The sequence below is a fragment of the Portunus trituberculatus genome, chromosome 18 (genome assembly GCF_017591435.1).
Source record: "Portunus trituberculatus isolate SZX2019 chromosome 18, ASM1759143v1, whole genome shotgun sequence".
NCBI classification, from domain to species: Eukaryota; Metazoa; Arthropoda; class Malacostraca; order Decapoda; family Portunidae; genus Portunus; species Portunus trituberculatus.
In genome coordinates, this window is record NC_059272.1 from 14218713 (window position 1) to 14237459 (window position 18747).

The following is an 18747-nucleotide window of genomic DNA, read 5'->3' on the forward strand; positions in this document are numbered from 1 at the left end:
CCGCAGTTCGTCAATATTTTGCCTAATATGTAGTGATTTTTAAGTGTTTTCGTATGTTTTAGTTTCAGGTGTGTAGATAATAGTAGCAGAAGGAGGAAAAAAGAAGAAATAAAGGAGGATAAGGAGGAAGAAAGGAGAAAGGGAGGAGGAAGAGGAGCAGTCAAGCCACAATACTTAAGTCACCCTTCATTTCCTCAATATTTTATCTAATATCTAGTGTTTTGATGCCTTTCTAGGCTCAGACGTGTAGATGGAAGCACTAGGAGGAAGAAGAAAGAGAAACAATAGAGGAGGATGAAGAAGAAATAAGAAATAAAGGTTGAATAAGAGAAGAAGCCAAGGTGTAACATTTTAGGTAAGTGTCCCTTATAATCCTAAAGTTCTTTATAATGCATACTGTTGGTTTTAGGATACATTTGGGGTATTTTAATCTGGTTTATTAGTGCTGCAGGGATGTTAAAAGTGTGTTTTAGGGTGCATTTCGTGTGTTTTTAGTGATGTGAACCTTTGAATGTTGGTGTGGGAGTGTAATTTTTGTTGTTTGTCTGTTACTTGTATTTAAAGGAAAGACGGAGAGCTTTGCTGAGCAGGATTGTTGCAATTTACTGCTAGGGTTTCTCTCTCTCTCTTGAAACACCATTTTGTTCATTTAAATTTACCCTAAGATAGTCTAAACCATGAATAATAGTGGTGTTAAAATACAAGTCCATCATCTCACTCACACAATGCAATGCTGGCAGATAGACCTAGAGACCACCCTCGCACGGAAGAACAACGACTTGTGTGCCTCAGACAGTCAGTTTTCCTACGGTGGTGTCAATGGCACCCAGAAGCAGTGCATGTGTGACGGCTTCAGTGACTACTGCAGTAATGGATAGGTGAGGAGAAGGCCTTGCTTTTGTCACTCTGGCACGCAAGGCTTAACTCATGCCCTGAACTCCATTGTTTCATATAAAAGTTGCAGGTTTTCTTACATTGTATACAGTATAAAAAAAATCACAACTTGACAGTACTGAAGGAAATGCCTTTCTTGTGGCAGGATGAGTTTATGCAGCTGTGTGGAATTGACGAGTGCCGGGAGAAGAATGTCTGGTGTGTGTGAGCCCCTTTGCATCAACACTCGAGAGTCATACTACTGGCAGTGCCGGCCATACAGGGTACACACTCGTCTGGAAGTTCAACTGTGAAGGTGAGGCCTGGCCGGACTGTCACTGTCACTCTACGGTCTCTCTTCTTAAACGTCTCAACCCTTCATCTCTACACTTAGCAGCCTAAAGAAGTTAGTGTGGTATTTAATTGCACTCTTGTTATTCTTGGCATACATGAACATGCATTTTATCTCACGAGTATTACTGAGATCAGCGATTTGAGGATAGTTTGTTCTTCATGATTTGGTATAATTTTACCTTGCCATATGCATTTGTATTTAGAGATATAATTGTTGTAGTTTTCCTTAACGTATCTCTGAATGTGTGTTCCTGAAAAACGTGGAACTTTCTCCTTTCCTTTTTTTTAACATCTTTCCTTAAGTTTTAATAAATCTGTGTTTCTGAGAGTGTATTTCTCCACCACAGACGTTGACGAGTGCGTGGAGTCGTCCAGATCCTCTCCCTGAGGGAGTGTTCGGTCTGCCCATCAGCAGCAACAGTCAGGAGAAGACGGTCATTGAAGTGTCAAAATCCCCAAGCTGGCATGGTGGTGGGTGTTGTGCTGGGCTCCCTCGGGGTTCTTTGCCTAGCTGTTGGTGTGAGTTAACTAATCTTTCACTCCTTCATGCTCTGGGGTCTTGCTGTGTATGCCTTTTGGCTGTGCTGTTCTGTGGCTAAGATGTCGTAATTAAGATGTGCATGTGATTCCTCCAAAATTTAAACAGTACCGAAATTATTCTTGACACATAGAAAATATTCCAATACCGTATATTTCGCCAACTCATACTTCATAGGTTTTTTTTCTCTCTCTCTCTCTCTCTCTCTCTCTCTCTCTCTCTCTCTCTCTCTCTCTCTCTCTCTCTCTCTCTCTCTCTCTCTCTCTCTCTCTCTCTCTCTCTCTCTCTGCAACATTTTGACTCTAAAGATGTTTGTCAAGTTGTTGAAGATTCGTCGACGTGTTATCATTGTACCACACGGGCTGGGATTTTCATTGAAGGAAAACTCTCTTCCAAGTCAATTTTATATATATTTCAAATATAGTAAAGTACATTAGAACAAAAAACAATGAAAGTGACGCGGCACTCTGAACCAACAACAGAGAAACACGAGAGGCACCTATAACACACTATCCCCAGTTGAATACACCACTTAACTCAACATAATGACACCCTTGATTATATTGCCACGAAACTCCGCTGCCCTGATCACATTACCCACGTGATCAGAGACCCTCGCTCACCGTGATGCGTCCACCAATGTCCGAGTAGAGAGTGCCACTCCCTTCACCCGAGATCGCGTCCTTTACTGCCCCCCACTCAAATCTACTGCCCCGCGTGCCAACTCACACAATGTTAAATACCCTGCCTTTCTTACTCTATTCCTCCTTATACATGTTGTAGTACACTTAATGCTAACACTAATATTTCTACCATGCACAACATTCCATAATCCCTACTCGTAAAGTTTCTCCGCTAGTATTAATTATGCGCGTGGTACGGCAGTTTTCCTTTTTAGGCCTACAGAGCCACCCACGCAAACCCGATCCACCTTGGCTCTCCTTAACATACCATCCTTATCGTTAAATCATCCACAATCCCTTCCCCAACCCTGTGTACCACAAGACAACAAGCATTGATGAGGATGCCATTTCAATATTGTTCCATCTCTTGTTCCAGAATTCAGTACTACTAACGCCAAAGAAGTGAGGCAAGTTTTTGGAGTGAGCGTGCACGACATACAACAGACACCAGACTGCTTCTACTGCCGGTGTTGCCAAAGGAACAAGAAGAGGAAAAAAAGGAAGAGGAAGAAGAAAAGGGTGATTCTTGGAGACGTACCAATGAAGTTCTGAAGGTTGGCCACAGATCTTCATCACTGGTGTAGTGTATTTCATTGACCATTTGTAGATTGGGTGGATAAATTTGTAGAATTTGTACGTAGACAGTTGTAGATATGTAGTGGGTAAGGTTTTTTGCAATGCCTTATCTAAAGCAGCATAAAACAGTAATATTTAAAAGTTATGCATAACATGGTAATAGGGGTGTACAGTGTACATATGTATATAGTATTTAAAAAAGGAGAGTGTAGACCAAGAGAGGAAGGTAACCTCTTGGGTCACGATTCCTCTGCTCATCACCCATCATTCCTGTCACCCATCATAATCGTTTATGGCTTAAGCACCAAATGACCAACGTGTTCACTCCATGTTGGAATTCACCATGCATGGAGAAACACTTAGTGATAACGTTCCTTGTTAGGAGACGCCATCTTCTTAGTGAGGGAGTGTAGCGAGCATGCTGCCTAGTCACACATCAACGGCTAGCTGTGCGTCGCGGTGGATGATCACACGATGTGTCTTGCTGCCAGGCCATGACAGTAAATTTGTACCAAGTAGTAGTTGTTAAGGGTAGTAGTAGTAGTAGTAGTAGAGTGCTTCTCACTCACAGTATTGCAAGGTGTGATGTACACGTGGCTGTGTCTGTAGTGATCACAAGAACCTGTTCCTTCTTGTGTCTTGAAGATAACCACAAAAGTGTCTTTTAGTTTTCTGTTGTGAAGCACAAAGGTATTGTTACGTGTTACTGAAGATGATGTTTTGTGAGTCTTTCAATGCAATACCTAATTTAAGTGTCTGGCCAATGTCTTGTAACGTGGTGCAGTTTTTGTTACTTGTATTTATTTTTCATACCTATTGATATGACGATATCTTGTGAATGATATTCCTATATATTTCTAATGGTAACACAATGTCTCTTGATATAATAAAATGCATATGTATCGACCTGTTTTCCTATCAGTTGAAAGAGATGTAAAACAATATCTGGTTTGCAAGTGAAGCGAAATTAGTAAACAATTTGTTGCATGGCCCCACAGCGTCTGAGGTGATATGATGCCACAATATAGTTGCATGGAAATACTAGTAGTAATGTGTAAATTGACTCACTCCCGTCCATGAAAGCGAGGGTGGTTAGGTGTGGGTGGTGTTGGCGGTGCTGGTGGAGATATTTACATGCTTGTGTGTGGATATATAGATAGATAAACTGGTAATTTGATAGGTTCATTCATAGGGAAATGGACAACATTTCGATGGTGTATGCATTGCTACAACAATAAACTTATCAATCAATCAATCAATTAATTATCAATCGGAGTTAAAAGGCAAGTGATGAGAGGGTGGCGAGCGAGGCTCTCAAGACAAGTTTGCTCTGCGTCACGGGAGGGATAAACGTTCCTTTTTAGAGTCAACGGGGTCCTATACTGATTAGCCTATGTGTAAGTCAAGCCACTTACTTCGTCTAGGAACATTTGTAGCCTGTACAACAATGATTTAGCGACCTTTTAGCGGCTTTTCAAGGTGGATCTGGTGAGTTAGAATATTTCCATTTGGCAACTGCCCACCACCACCACCACCACCACAATCAGTGAACAGACGTCCATTTCATCACCAGACACGAGACCTGGGAACACGGTGACCGCCCCGCTTGCCCCACCTAGTTTACCAGCTCCACCTGCTCAGTGAAAGGGTGAGTCTGTTAATAGAGTGGAGGGCAGGAACATGATGGGACGGTAATGGGGCAGATAATTGACTAGAAATCTGTATAATAATGCACTGAAGGGGTGACGTGACGTGTGGGAGTGATTGGATAGTGAAAGGTAGTTAATTAATGGTGCCACAGTGTCCTTAGTGATGGGACGGGTATGGGACAGTGACGGGATGGACAGGCTGTACTAGGAAGGTGTGTCGTGCACTGAAAGACTCACATGTGAACAATTAGCTGGTGGAGGGTAGTTAAGGTAATTAATTAGGCGTATGGTAGTTACATTGAGTGGGGAGGGTGGTTGTGTACTGTAGGTGTTTTGACACGTCCACACGGTCGACCTTTTCTTGGCCTACTGTGTGTGTGTGTGTGTGTGTGTGTGTGTGTGTGTGTGCCATTAACCAGCAAAGTGTGCAGACTCTGCCCTCGAAGGTGTCAAAACTTAACGATGGTGGTTGAAGGTTATTTGGCCGTAAGCAGAGTTCGTGAGTGAGTGACATTGGCCATATTCAGAAACGCCTTGCTTTTTCACCACGACAATTTTTCAAGTCCCCTTTAGACAACTAGCTGGGTTTTCAAGACAGTTTCTCCTTATGATTAATTAGAAATCTAGTCCATCACCAAAACCATAAAAATACCCTTGAAAACATGAGTATCTTCTATTAGAGCCTTTGGAAATAGGCGTCGTGAGAGTGCAAATCGTTTCTGAATAGGGCTATTAGTGCGGTACATTAACCATGGTGCGCACCACACTTTGAAATAAGGTATAAGCACTTTATACCATTATAACTGGTGCCTGCATTAACAAGAAACACAAAAGGGGATGGAGAGGTGTACTGCTGGAAGGTAATTATATTGAACTCTGCTTTATATAGTGCATGAATGACCAGAATAAGATGGAGATAGTCTTTGTAACAGTTAGACGCAGCAAGCTGACACTTCTAGTAAACAACCTTCTCTCTCTCTCTCTCTCTCTCTCTCTCTCTCTCTCTCTCTCTCTCTCTTTAATATTTAGGTAAGTGTCTCTTTTAATCCTAACGTTCTTTATAATGCATACTGTTAGTTTTGGGATATATTTGGGGAATTTCAAACATGTTCATTAGTGTTGCAGCTGTTTTGAGTGTTATAAGTATGTTTTGAGTGCATTTCGTGTGTTTCAGTTTGAGGTGGACGTGTCGGAGGATATGGGTGGTGAAGTCACGGCGCAGGTTACCCACACCTTTACCACGCTAACTGGCCGCAGCTTTTCACTGAGGTCGGGCAGGCCTGTATCTCCGTGTTCTGCTCTAGAAATGTGAGTAAAGTAAGGTGTGGTGTTTGTTGTTGTTGTTCTTTTTCTGTTAAGATTATTTTGGTCTCTCTCTCTCTCTCTCTCTCTCTCTCTCTCTCTCTCTCTCTCTCTCTCTCTCTCTCTCTCTCTCTCTCTCTCTCTCTCTCTCTCTCTCTCTCTCTCCTACTTCTACTTCTACTTCTACTTCTTCTTTCTTTTCTTCTTCTTTTATTACTACCTACTACTGTTCTTTGAGTGAGGATAGGTAATGTCAGGTCACGACACGTTACGTCAGCAGGTTCCCACGCTTGTCCCTTCTTGCTTATATTCTGATCTGCTCTGTTTGACGAGGTGACATGGGGCAAGGCTTACCCTCCAGTTGTATGGCTCTATCGTTGCGAAATTAAGGACCTGAACATTGACTTATGCTTTTACGCCACCCTACTACGCATTTCACGGAGAGTGAGTGATTGTTTTTCGCGAATATCTTTCAAACTAATGAATTTATCGGAATGATACTTCGACATTGTGTACAAGACACTTTCCTCTAATTTCTGGTCATACTAAGCATTGCCAAATGGTGTTAGTAAAAGCGTTTACTCATGGCGTTTAAAGCCGAATTCACATGAGTCGCCAGAACTAACGTACACAATCGAACGTGGAGGGGGGAAGATAGCAGGAGAGAGGGAGGAGGAGGGGGGAAGCGAGTGGGAGAGAGGAACGTAGGAGGAATGGGATGGGGGATTGCAGTCGTTCGTATGGATAGGTTGGCGAGGCTTGGCAACACATATCTCAAGAGTAAACGCTTTTACTAACATCATTTGGCATTGCTTAGTATGACCAAAATTAGCGGAAAGCGTCTAGTACACAGTGTCAAAGTACCATTCCGTTGAGAGAGAGAGAGAGAGAGAGAGAGAGAGAGAGAGAGAGAGAGAGAGAGAGAGAGAGAGAGAGAGGGGGACAGAAAATGGTGTGTTTTAATAAGATGGTTTTATTTTTCCTTTTCTTCTATTCTATCCTGTCCTCTTCCTCACTCACTCAGTCACTCACTCCTCTACCTGAATCCTGTCCACCACCACCACCACCATCACCATGAGTTCCTTTTTCCACCACGGACACAAACACGTCTTGAAGGAAGGTTAGTCCACCGCCCAGTCACCTCGGCTGGCTGGCTGAATGACCACTCCGCTGGACTAGACGGGCGGTGGAGCTGCGGCGGTCAGGTTTGTGGGTGTAACACTGTATATGAATATTGTTTGTGTTGTGATTAAGGCGGGTACACACTTGTTTCATTTCCACGTATCGTATCATCGTTACGCAGCAGTGTTGACAGGATAGCGCTGCACCGTTGCGTTCCAAAATATAATACGGAGCGGGTTCGATGAGCCATTTGTCGGTCTTTCGGTGGCATCTCTAAGGAATGATACACAACTCACTAACCCTCGTGTGTGTGTGTGTGTGTGTGTGTGTGTGTGTGGGCAGCATGGCATTGTCCCGTTGCAAATTCATTGTTGTCGTGGACGGGCACGAGTATCTTTCAATTTTGACCCCAATTGAAAAGAAATTCAAAATCAGTTGTGTGTATCTTTGTCAAATTTTTATACAGTTCCGTCACATGCTGGATATTAAGTCAGCCAACGTAGTAGTTGTTCCATTGAACATGTGCATACATGCATAGAGTGTAGACACCCACCAACGCCGTCGCTCTCACTTCCTTCTACTGATTTGATGTTTATGAATAAAACTAAACGCGGCCACAGACAACTGCATATTTGCACTCATGGCTACGGTCAGGAAGAAACTGAATGACACTGTTGCATCACTCAACGATGATACACCACGCGGATAGGAAACAGTGGGTACAATACCCTGTTGCACCGTATCGTATTATAATGTGATACGAAACGATGAAACAATGCGTGGAAATGCAGTAAGTCAGTAGGCACCTTCAGAAAGTGTTGATGTTGGTGGTGTCAGTGTGTTGTGTATTGGTGGTGGTGGTGGTGGTGGTGATTGTGGAGGTAATTATTGGTGGTGTGTTTGCTTGTTTTGCATCGTGAATATTGATTGACTGACTGGCTGATAGATTGACGGATTGAGAGATAGATTGCCTGTCTAACTAATAGATTCACTGACTGACTGATGGAAGGACTTACTGATTCACTGTCTGACTGAATGACTAACTTACTGACTGACTGACTGACTGTTTAGCTGAGTGACTGATTGGTTGATTTACTGTTTGGCTGGCTGACTGAATAACTGACTGAATGGCTGACACACTGACTGACTGACTGATTATCTTGTTGATTGACTGACTAGGTGGTTGACTGACGGCGTTGGTCCTTGGCACAAAAAGGCAGCGCGCGGTACGTTGGCGCTAAGAAGTGTGCCGTAGGTGGTGTGTGGCGCGCTTAGCCCAGCATGTATTACGGTATGGGAGTGTGCACGTGTAGCGGCCTGACAAGTGTGTAGAGAACCTCTGAAGACGACAGAGGAAAAGGGAATCGGATAAGCGCCTGACACCACGTATATCTTACTCAGGCCTCCACCCACGCCCACACCCTATTACTGACACGCTGCCGTTCTTGAGGGCGAATGTCGGTTGGTGCGGGTACTAGCAGCACTGGTGGTGGTGGTGGTGGTATTTACATGCTTCCCTGATGATAGATGAATAGGCGGATGTATTTATAAGTTGATAGATATGTAAATGGACAGTTGGATAAAACAAACATAGATGGATAGGTAGGCAGATAGATAAGTCAATGAATTCGTATATAATCAACAAGTTGGATGTGTATGTAGACAGAAAAATGTCTATATTCTTCTGCTTAGTATCCTTTCATCCTGGTTTATTGTCAAATATTCGTATATCAGGCGGTAGAAATAGAGAATGAGAGAAATGCTATAGTCTGCCTTTTAAGCACCTTGTTTTTTGCCTCGTGGGAGTTGCCAATACTCGCTGTACGAATAGATACAATTTAATATTTCCTGCTTTGACAAAGTAACAAAAGCTGGACACGATAACGAAGAGAAAGATGTCACAATAACCAATAAATCGACATGTAGTATTTGTATAAGCATAGCGTCTCATTAATAAGAGATGTAGTAATATATGTAGTTATCATAAACATGCGTCTTGTCTTCTTCACAGACAACCTTTTGCTACGGAAGTACTGCAGTAATCTTGTAGCGGTGGTGGTGACAACAGTGGTGGCTATACTGACACACGCACACACACACCCATAGATACACACACACACACACACACACACACACACACACACACACACACAAAAAAATAAAGGGAAGTGTTGCTATATTACCGACAGTTTTCAAGGAGCACCAAGCATATAGCACCAACAGCAAAAGAAGCATTGGCAAGCCTTCGCCACAACACTCCACACTGCCTAATCTTCGTCTATTAAAGGTATTTATAAGGCTATTCACTTAATGTTAGGTTTCCTTTACATATGAGAGTGAAAACAGTACGTAAATATTTTAAAGTAATGGTATAAGGACCATGAAAAAAGTGCAAGGCGTCTGTACTATCCTCTGATATTTGTTTCCTTCACTTACTATAGGCCAAAGATGTGTCAGAATGCAGCCACCAGTGTAGTATTTAATATCCTATGGTCAAAAATTCTCTGTGGCTTAATTTTAGTTTGGTGAGATGATAAAGACTATATATGGATGTCGTGCCGCCATTGTTCCCGGGGTTTTCTCCGGGCCGCCTCCCCCCGGCGGTCCCCTAGCCATCACCCTACCCTCGCCATCACCCTTGATGGACAAAAGCAGACCAGGGGCCAATATTCGGGTCATCCGTGAGGCGGTGATGAGCTCCTTCACCAGATGGAGCCTGAAGACCTGGTGGTGGTAGAGGGAGGAGGAAACGGGCTGGAGGATATAGGAGGACGAGAGACAGTGAGAGTGATGGAGGAGATAGTCAGAGTGGTGGAGCGTAAAACACACAGGAGGCCCCTGGTGATGTGTATCCCTAAGAGGAGGGACAAGGAGGGTCAGGTCTTTGGCCGGGAGAGGAGATGGGTGAATGGAAAGGTAGTAGAAAGACTGGAAGACTGGAAATGTGATGGGATGCAGCTGTGGGAGAGGATGGACTGGAGGCAGGTGTGGACACAGGATGGCGTACACATGTCCACTATTGGAAAGGTGTGGGTGGCCTGGAACTTGGTGGAGTGGGCTCAGCGTTGGGAGGAAGGCAGCAGGGAATAGGATAGAATCCAGAGAGAAGGGGCAGGTGTTTGTATGAGAGAGGAGGACAGAAGCGTGAAAGAGAGCAGGTTACCGAGAGAAAGGGAACCTGCGGGAGGAGAGTGGGTAAATGTAAAAGGAAGAGGAGGTACCCACAGGGCGTCAGGATGCATGAGGATTGGGTGTGTGAATGTGAGAGGATGGGGCACTGGCAAGTTTGAGGATTTATGCAAGGAGCTGAATGAATGGAGCTTGGATGTGGTAGGTATCACGGAGACTCACCTGCGGGACGTGGTGCATATGGAAGGAAATGAGTTTGTCATGATAGGGAAAGGGCGTAGAAAACAGGATAAGTTAGGAGGAGGCGTAGCCTTGCTCCACAAAAAGGTGAGGAACCTGAGAGTGGAAGAGCTGGACATAGGAGACAGTGCTGAGAGTGAGGACGTGCTAGCTGTTCGAGTGGAGTGCAGGAGTGAAAGTGGCAGAGCTGAGAGGATAGTCGTAGTGGTAGTGTATATGACAGTGGAAGGCGACAGAGCAGTCAGGAGAATGGCAGAAAATATAGTGTTTTGAAAAGATTGCAAGAGAGTATGCTGGAGAGAGAGTGATTGTTATGGGAGACATGAATGCCCACATAGGTATGTTAGGTGAACAAATGAACAGGAACGGTGAGATGCTGGATGAGCTTGTGAATGAGGTGAGTTTGGAGAATCTCAATGAGACCCTGGCTGAAGGACGAGTGACTTGGTGTGGGAGGAACCAGGAGTCTGCGATTGACTACATGCTAGTGAATGGGAGAATGCGTGAAGTTGTTGACCGCATGTGGATTGATGAAGATGGGATGATTGACATAGTCTCAGACCATAACATGCTGGTGTTAGAGTGCAAGTTGAATGGAAGAGATGGAACAAATGCCAAGGCCAAGAGGAAAAGTGGAGATTGAGAGATGTAGGATGGGAGAATTTCCAGGTGGACTTGAGTGAGAGGAGCTGGGAGGATGAAAGTCTAAGCGACGTGGATGAACTGAATGATAGATTTGTAGAAAATGTGAGAAATGCAGCAGTAAGCCAGATAGGGTATGCAAGAACAAGTGCCAGAAAGCATGCATGTAGGCCGTGGTGGAATAATGAGATCAGGGATGCTAGGAAGGAAAGGAAGAGACTGAATAGAGTGTGCAGACAGTTAAGAAAGAGGAGACATGAGAGTGAGGAAGTTGAAAGGAGTACCTGAATGCATGGGCAGCGTATGTGAGTCAGCAGCGAATGACGAAGCGAAAGATAATGAATGCTAAAGTTACAAGTGAGAGAAGTGTGATTCAGTCCCTTAGAGAGAAAGGTATGGAAGGTGGGCGAGAATGGTATAGATTCCTGAGGGGTGAGGGGATGCCTAACAGTGAGAATGTGGAGAGCCTGAAGGTGAATGGGGCAGTGGTGACTGATAAGGAAGAAATGAGAAGGGCAATAAAGAGTTTTGGGAAGAGATTGGAGGTGTAAGTGAGGTCTTTGATGTGGATGAAGGACATGTGTCACTGGAGAGAAAGGATGCAGATGAGTTGAATGAAAGGATCAACAGGGAGGAGGTGGAGAAATGTGTGAAGAAGCAGAAGAATGGGAAGGCAGCAGGGCCGGATGAGATACCGTATGAAATGTACAAAATGGAGGAGAAGTAGTGATTGATAGGATGACTGAGTTGTTCAACCAGGTGTGGAGGAGGAGAGAGTGCCGAGAATGTGGAATGAATGCAGGGTGACCTTGTTGCATAAGGGAGGATATAAGAGTAAGAATGAGTTGAGGAACTACAGGCCGATTGCGTTAGTTAACACAGTAGGCAAAGTGTTCAGTGCGGTGTTGAATGAGAGATTGTGCAAATGGATTGAGAGAGTTGGAGTGTTAGGCGAAGAACAAAATGGATTCCGAGTGGACAGGAGAGCAGAAGACAATCTGTTTGTAGTGAATGAATTGATTGAGAGAAAGAAAAGGGATGGTAGCAAACTATACTTAGGTTTCTAGACATAGAGAAAGCATATGATAGGGTAAACAGAGAAATGCTAGGTAGGGTGTTAGAAAAAATTGGGTTAAGTGCAAAGATAGTTAACATAGTGAGAAGTATGTATGTGGATACAAGAGCTAAGTATAAACTAGGGATATAGAGACAGACTGGGTGAAGAGTGAAAGAGGAGTTAGGCAGGGTTGCATATTATCACCAACCCTCTTTAGCTTATATACAGAAGAATTGGCTGCTAGAATGAGGAGAATGAATGCAGGTGTAAATGTGGGAAATGATAAGATAGGTGTGCTCTTGTATGCAGATGATGTTGTAGTCATGAGTGAGTCGGCAGAAGAGCTACAGAGTATGCTTGATGTAGTAGATGGGTATGGAAGAGATTTTGGAGTGAGATTTAGTAGTGAAAAGAGTAAGGTAATGGTTGTGCATAGGTCAGAGGATGAGAGGAACCATGTGGAGATTAGGAGTGAATGAGGTGCAGCAGACAGATGAATATAAGTATCTGGGGATGTGGATGAGTCCGGATGGCTGTGTAAAGATTAAGAATGAGAAGATAAGTATGGCAAATCAGTGGGTAGGTCGTCTAGGAAGTGCAGCAAGGATGAGGGCGAGTAAATATGACGTGCTGCGAGAAGTTTGGAAGAGCGTGGCTGTTCCGAGCATCATGTATGGTATGGATGTGATTGCTTGGAATGAGAGTGAACTAGATAAGTTAGAAATAGGGCAGAATAGAGTTGCAAGAATGGCACTTAATGCACCTAGATATGCAGCAGTAGAGGCCCTTAGGGGTGATATGGGTTGGAGCACTTTTAGAGAGAGATATGTGAAAGCGACCCTAAAGTATAAGGCTAGGTTAGAACGAATGAATGATGCAAGGATAGTGAGAAAAGTGTTTCTGTGGAATGTCAGGAGTAGCAAGTGGGGAAGAGGTGTGTCAGGCTGGTAGCAAAGAGTGGGTTAGTAAGTAGTTGGGTTTTCAACAGGTAGAAGGAAGACATTTAGAGAGAGACTGGAGTATGATTGTTAGAAATGGAGAAGGTAGAGAATGGGATGTAAGGAAGTGGAAGAGTGAGATTGACAGAGTAGTGAAAGGTGTGGGACTGGATGACTGGAGAAATAGGATGGAGCAAAAGAGTACCTTGGTATGGTATAGAGAGAAAGAGGCCCCAATGTATGAAAAGTGGTATGACGGAAGCCTGGGTGGTGATCTTCTCTCCGAGCTAGGGCACAGTGCATGGATGTGAATGCAAGGAATTATAGATGGTCAGAGTCCTGCAGCAAAGTGTGCCAGATGTGTGACTTGGGAGAGGATGAGACAGTGGAACATGTGGTGGTGGAGTGTGTGAAGTATGCCAGAGACAGGCATGAGATGATGCAAGTGGTGCTGAGGGAGCTGGGGCATGACAGAGTGGAGATGACAGGAAGGGAATGGATGGTGTTGCTGCTGGGACTGTGTGGGGAGACGAATGAAAGGATGATTGAGGCTGTGAAAGAGTTCCTGGAGAGAATGTGGCGTGCCAGATGCAGGAACTAGTGGTGTGAAAGATGGTGATTGCCCTCTTTGTTGTCTGGTGTTCTTTTTGTTCCCTACAGGAGCTGCCGATACAAAGGCCTGACCCAGAAGAAATTCTGCGTCACCTGTACCATCAAGATCAAGATCAAGATCATCGCCAGCCTGCTGGGTCAAATACTTTTTTTTTTCGAATATTTCCTGACGGTAATATTGCGCTTCCATGGTATGTTTTTATGGTTTCTATAAATGTTTCGTCGTGTTTGAAGTGTGTTCCGCGCCTGTGCTGGGTAAATATGTGGTGTTTTATAGCGTATGTTAAAGGCTTTTTAACGGTCAAAATTTCCCATTTGGAATATTGAGATTTTTTATTTCATGGTATAAGTGGGTCTTTATGATATCATACAATCGTCTGTGCTCTTTTAAGTGTGAAATTAATCTATTGAGTGAAATATGGGGACTTTGAAATGGTGTTTGGTGATGATGTAAAAAGCTCTTATTTTTCTTTATTTTTTTTGCTCACGTTTCTGCTTCTTGGTCTAACTCGATGTAGAATGCCCCAAAAGATAGCTCAGACTCCGTGAAATGTGATAAAATACTCGCCAAGTGAAAATGGCTTGACTTTACAGGACGTTTTAAGAGATTTATGGGTTAAAATGTTTTTGTACTTTTATCGTACTTAATTTATAAATTTTTTAAAAACCAGTTAAGCTGGAGATATTTTGATAATTTGAAAATTTGTTTAAGTATTTATCACGTCATAAAATAACAAGCATTCGGCCGTGGCTTCGCTTTTATTAAAAGTCATTTTTGAAATCAAATTATTTACGTAATTTAGCCGAGTCATTCCCGCTCCCGTTCTCTCGGATGACCACGGCCCAGATGGTGACTCATCATAGGCTCAGGCTGGCGCCTCTTTTTTCCAAGCCCGCAGTTCGTCAATATTTTGCCTAATATGTAGTGATTTTTAAGTGTTTTCGTATGTTTTTAGTTTCAGGTGTGTAGATAATAGTAGCAGAAGGAGGAAAAAAGAAGAAATAAAGGAGGATAAGGAGGAAGAAAGGAGAAAGGGAGGAGGAAGAGGAGCAGTCAAGCCACAATACTTAAGTCACCCTTCATTTCCTCAATATTTTATCTAATATCTAGTGTTTTGATGCCTTTCTAGGCTCAGACGTGTAGATGGAAGCACTAGGAGGAAGAAGAAAGAGAAACAATAGAGGAGGATGAAGAAGAAATAAGAAATAAAGGTTGAATAAGAGAAGAAGCCAAGGTGTAACATTTTAGGTAAGTGTCCCTTATAATCCTAACGTTCTTTGTAATGTATACTGTTGGTTTTAGGATACATATGGGGTATTTTGATCTGGTTTATTAGTGCTGCAGGGATGTTAAAAGTGTGTTTTAGGGTGCATTTCGTGTGTTTTTAGTGATGTGAACCTTTGAATGTTGGTGTGGGAGTGTAATTTTTGTTGTTTGTCTGTTACTTGTATTTAAAGGAAAGACGGAGAGCTTTGCTGAGCAGGATTGTTGCAATTTACTGCTAGGGTTTCTCTCTCTCTCTTGAAACACCATTTTGTTCATTTAAATTTACCCTAAGATAGTCTAAACCATGAATAATAGTGGTGTTAAAATACAAGTCCATCATCTCACTCACACAATGCAATGCTGGCAGATAGACCTAGAGACCACCCTCGCACGGAAGAACAACGACTTGTGTGCCTCAGACAGTCAGTTTTCCTACGGTGGTGTCAATGGCACCCAGAAGCAGTGCATGTGTGACGGCTTCAGTGACTACTGCAGTAATGGATAGGTGAGGAGAAGGCCTTGCTTTTGTCACTCTGGCACGCAAGGCTTAACTCATGCCCTGAACTCCATTGTTTCATATAAAAGTTGCAGGTTTTCTTACATTGTATACAGTATAAAAAAAATCACAACTTGACAGTACTGAAGGAAATGCCTTTCTTGTGGCAGGATGAGTTTATGCAGCTGTGTGGAATTGACGAGTGCCGGGAGAAGAATGTCTAGTGTGTGTGAGCCCCTTTGCATCAACACTCGAGAGTCATACTACTGGCAGTGCCGGCCATACAGGGTACACACTCGTCTGGAAGTTCAACTGTGAAGGTGAGGCCTGACCGGACTGTCACTGTCACTCTACGGTCTCTCTTCTTAAACGTCTCAACCCTTCATCTCTACACTTAGCAGCCTAAAGAAGTTAGTGTGGTATTTAATTGCACTATTGTTATTCTTGGCATACATGAACATGCATTTTATCTCACGAGTATTACTGAGATCAGCGATTTGAGGATAGTTTGTTCTTCATGATTTGGTATAATTTTACCTTGCCATATGCATTTGTATTTAGAGATATAATTGTTGTAGTTTTCCTTAACGTATCTCTGAATGTGTGTTCCTGAAAAACGTGGAACTTTCTCCTTTCCTCTTTTTTAACATCTTTCCTTAAGTTTTAATAAATCTGTGTTTCTGAGAGTGTATTTCTCCACCACAGACGTTGACGAGTGCGTGGAGTCGTCCAGATCCTCTCCCTGAGGGAGTGTTCGGTCTGCCCATCAGCAGCAACAGTCAGGAGAAGACGGTCATTGAAGTGTCAAAATCCCCAAGCTGGCATGGTGGTGGGTGTTGTGCTGGGCTCCCTCGGGGTTCTTTGCCTAGCTGTTGGTGTGAGTTAACTAATCTTTCACTCCTTCATGCTCTGGGGTCTTGCTGTGTATGCCTTTTGGCTGTGCTGTTCTGTGGCTAAGATGTCGTAATTAAGATGTGCATGTGATTCCTCCAAAATTTAAACAGTACCGAAATTATTCTTGACACATTGAAAATATTCCAATACCGTATACTTGGCCAACTCATACTTCATAGGTTTTCTCTCTCTCTCTCTCTCTCTCTCTCTCTCTCTCTCTCTCTCTCTCTCTCTCTCTCTCTCTCTCTCTCTCTCTCTCTCTCTCTCTCTCTCTCTCACCTGCAACATTTTGACTCTAAAGATGTTTGTCAAGTTGTTGAAGATTCGTCGACGTGTTATCATTGTACCACACGGGCTGGGATTTTCATTGAAGGAAAACTCTCTTCCAAGTCAATTTTATATATATTTCAAATATAGTAAAGTACATTAGAACAAAAAACAATGAAAGTGACGCGGCACTCTGAACCAACAACAGAGAAACACGAGAGGCACCCATAACACACTATCCCCAGTTGAATACACCACTTAACTCAACATAATGACACCCTTGATTATATTGCCACGAAACTCCGCTGCCCTGATCACATTACCCACGTGATCAGAGACCCTCGCTCACCGTGATGCGTCCACCAATGTCCGAGTAGAGAGTGCCACTCCCTTCACCCGAGATCGCGTCCTTTACTGCCCCCCACTCAAATCTACTGCCCCGCGTGCCAACTCACACAATGTTAAATACCCTGCCTTTCTTACTCTATTCCTCCTTATACATGTTGTAGTACACTTAATGCTAACACTAATATTTCTACCATGCACAACATTCCATAATCCCTACTCGTAAAGTTTCTCCGCTAGTATTAATTATGCGCGTGGTACGGCAGTTTTCCTTTTTAGGCCTACAGAGCCACCCACGCAAACCCGATCCACCTTGGCTCTCCTTAACATACCATCCTTATCGTTAAATCATCCACAATCCTTCCCCAACCCTGTGTACCACAAGACAACAAGCATTGATGAGGATGCCATTTCAATATTGTTCCATCTCTTGTTCCAGAATTCAGTACTACTAACGCCAAAGAAGTGAGGCAAGTTTTTGGAGTGAGCGTGCACGACATACAACAGACACCAGACTGCTTCTACTGCCGGTGTTGCCAAAGGAACAAGAAGAGGAAAAAAAGGAAGAGGAAGAAGAAAAGGGTGATTCTTGGAGACGTACCAATGAAGTTCTGAAGGTTGGCCACAGATCTTCATCACTGGTGTAGTGTATTTCATTGACCATTTGTAGATTGGGTGGATAAATTTGTAGAATTTGTACGTAGACAGTTGTAGATATGTAGTGGGTAAGGTTTTTTGCAATGCCTTATCTAAAGCAGCATAAAACAGTAATATTTAAAAGTTATGCATAACATGGTAATAGGGTGTACAGTGTACATATGTATATAGTATTTAAAAAAGGAGAGTGTAGACCAAGAGAGGAAGGTAACCTCTTGGGTCACGATTCCTCTGCTCATCACCCATCATTCCTGTCACCCATCATAATCGTTTATGGCTTAAGCACCAAATGACCAACGTGTTCACTCCATGTTGGAATTCACCATGCATGGAGAAACACTTAGTGATAACGTTCCTTGTTAGGAGACGCCATCTTCTTAGTGAGGGAGTGTAGCGAGCATGCTGCCTAGTCACACATCAACGGCTAGCTGTGCGTCGCGGTGGATGATCACACGATGTGTCTTGCTGCCAGGCCATGACAGTAAATTTGTACCAAGTAGTAGTTGTTAAGGGTAGTAGTAGTAGTAGTAGTAGGAGTGCTTCTCACTCACAGTATTGCAAGGTGTGATGTACACGTGGCTGTGTCTGTAGTGATCACAAGAACCTGTTCCTTCTTGTGTCTTGAAGATAACCACAAAAGTGTCTTTTAGTTTTCTGTTGTGAAGCACAAAGGTATTGTTACGTGTTACTGAAGATGATGTTTTGTGAGTCTTTCAATGCAATACCTAATTTAAGTGTCTGGCCAATGTCTTGTAACGTGGTGCAGTTTTTGTTACTTGTATTTATTTTTCATACCTATTGATATGACGATATCTTGTGAATGATATTCCTATATATTTCTAATGGTAACACAATGTCTCTTGATATAATAAAATGCATATGTATCGACCTGTTTTCCTATCAGTTGAAAGAGATGTAAAACAATATCTGGTTTGCAAGTGAAGCGAAATTAGTAAACAATTTGTTGCATGGCCCCACAGCGTCTGAGGTGATATGATGCCACAATATAGTTGCATGGAAATACTAGTAGTAATGTGTAAATTGACTCACTCCCGTCCATGAAAGCGAGGGTGGTTAGGTGTGGGTGGTGTTGGCGGTGCTGGTGG

At 43.2% G+C, this 18747-nt stretch overlaps 2 long non-coding RNA genes across 5 annotated transcripts; both read left to right on the forward strand.

Annotated features, from left to right (window-relative positions):
• The first annotated feature begins 293 nt into the window (after positions 1-293).
• LOC123505487 lies at positions 294-2883 on the forward strand. 3 transcript variants are annotated; one of them, XR_006675154.1, is made up of 5 exons: positions 294-355; positions 741-878; positions 1040-1189; positions 1575-1698; positions 2825-2883. It is a non-coding gene; the product is annotated as an uncharacterized LOC123505487 (long non-coding RNA). The 3 variants fall into 3 exon arrangements; XR_006675155.1 differs by having other exon boundaries at positions 1575-1746; positions 2825-2865; XR_006675153.1 differs by lacking the exon at positions 2825-2883 and having other exon boundaries at positions 297-355; positions 745-878; positions 1575-1926.
• Positions 2884-14902: 12019 nt separating this feature from the next.
• LOC123505488 lies at positions 14903-17482 on the forward strand. Of its 2 annotated transcripts, none has more exons than XR_006675156.1 (5): positions 14903-14964; positions 15350-15487; positions 15649-15798; positions 16184-16307; positions 17424-17482. It is a non-coding gene; the product is annotated as an uncharacterized LOC123505488 (long non-coding RNA). The 2 variants fall into 2 exon arrangements; XR_006675157.1 differs by having other exon boundaries at positions 16184-16355; positions 17424-17464.
• Positions 17483-18747: the final 1265 nt, after the last annotated feature.